Source organism: Littorina saxatilis, linkage group LG1 (assembly GCF_037325665.1).
Source record: "Littorina saxatilis isolate snail1 linkage group LG1, US_GU_Lsax_2.0, whole genome shotgun sequence".
In the NCBI taxonomy this organism is placed as follows: Eukaryota; Metazoa; Mollusca; class Gastropoda; order Littorinimorpha; family Littorinidae; genus Littorina; species Littorina saxatilis.
In genome coordinates, this window is record NC_090245.1 from 87597784 (window position 1) to 87599852 (window position 2069).

Sequence of the window (2069 nt, forward strand, 5' to 3'; positions counted from 1 at the left end):
CTTTCCATTTTTGACATCCACTCCATGAGAATGATATTACGATTGTGAGTAGCCCCTTGTGATATGGTGTATATAGTTCCTTTTTTTGGCTCAGCTTTTGTGTCCTTTCTTTCTCTGCGGCTTTTATAGAAACCACAGTCCTTGTAAAAAGAATTTGTTTGCTTCTGCTTATTTATTAAAAAAAACCATTTTGTGCTGTAAACAAACCTGTGATTCTTTGATCGGGAAGTGTGTATAATACGTACAGACATATCATAAATTCATTCCACTATTGCTTTTTTCTTTTAACAAATAAGTTTTGTTTTGTGTGAAGGTTTAAATTATTCATAATTGTGTATTTTGGGATTTGTCTGTCTCACTTTGCTTGCACACTGCTTAATATGTGAATATGCTTTTGCTTTCTGCTCTAATGTCTTCCAGCTTTCATCTTGTTTCCATCATTTCTGTTAAGTCCTGTTTGCATGTTTGTTTCTTGTTTAACTCATTCGCTGCGCAGCTAAATTTCCCCTGTGTTCCCTGCCAACGCGCGATTTAGAGCCATTTTGAAAAAAATATTAAAAATCAACAACACAAGATAACCTTACATACCTTATGTTTTTGCAAAGTTTGAAACTTACTCTTTTAGAAAATATATGAAACATTTGAAAGTACATACCTTTTGTTGTCTTCATATCCACGCAAAATATCCAATTTGAAGCAAAACAAAAAAACTTTCTACGTCATGGGTTCATCATACACAATGTCATGATCGACACTTGCATTGCCCGAATCATCACCCAAATGATCGTCCATTGGCACAAAATCGTCACCAGAATCTAAAATATCATCTCCACTATCATCATCACTGAGGTCAAGATCAGAACCGTACTGAATAACACGTTCTAGCACTCTTTTCAAGTTACTACGTCTCAGCAGAACGATCCGCCATCTTGGAAAAGTCAAAACACGTGGGTCGCACACCGTCAACAAAATTTTTATTAATCCCAACAATTTAAGGGAAGGAACTGTTTACAGTGAATGGTACCACTGTAGACAGATAGAAGTTCATTGCAGGGGTTGTTTCCCTTGGTCAGCAGGACCGTTTACACCGTTAAAAATTCGTGATATCCGTCGGAACTCAAGTGCCGGCACGCAGCCAACGCTAAACACAGGTGTCGGAATTCCAGTTCCGACGCGCAGCGAATGAGTTAATGAGAAAGTGACTTAAACAATCTTTACTGGTTTGCGAGGGCTTTGATATCTGGTTTATTGGTGTACAAGGATTGAGCCGCTTTGATATCTGGTTTATTGGTGTACAAGGATTGAGCCATCATGTACGTCTTGATGAAAGATTGATAAGTGTTTTCATGTGTTTACGAGAAATCAATAAAATGTTCTTCTGACCTAGTTGCCTGCATGTTTTCTGCTGCCAGTCCTACTCCAGCCAATCTCCCCTCTTCTTCCAAATCAACTGCTGTACTATTTTTAAATTTTTATTTTTTTGGTAACAGCAAAGGTGAATTCACAAGAACTCAGCATAGGTTTTTTTTGACAGTTTGTATTTCGTTTTATTTCTCCTCGTTTTAATAATTCTCTTTACTACGGAAGTACAATATTGACCGATCAGTGAATATAATTATCATCACTGCTTTGTTGTAATTAGTTTTGTAGGCATAATTATTTTGCGCATTATTTTACTGAGAAATGTGTAGACTGGATTTCACTTTGTGTTAAAATAAGTGTCTATAAAAGTGATTTTGTTTTCTCTTGTTGATTTTGTTATATGGTCTGGTTTGGGTTCTTTGTTATACACACTATTTAGAGCACAGACAATATTTCTTCCCTTTTTTTAACTCTGAAATTTTTTCTTGAATATGAATTTATCCCCCTCCTTCTCCCCATCCTCTCATCTACACCAATAATCTGCATTATTTTCAATTTAATATATCCAGTGTTTTGGGTCATAGCAATTATCCCCCACTGAGGTCTGCTTTGCCTCTGCTCTCTCCCTCCCGGCATTAGTTCCACATCGTGATAGCTTACGTCCCTGCAATGTCAGGCCCCTCCCATTACACACAAATTCTGTTGTC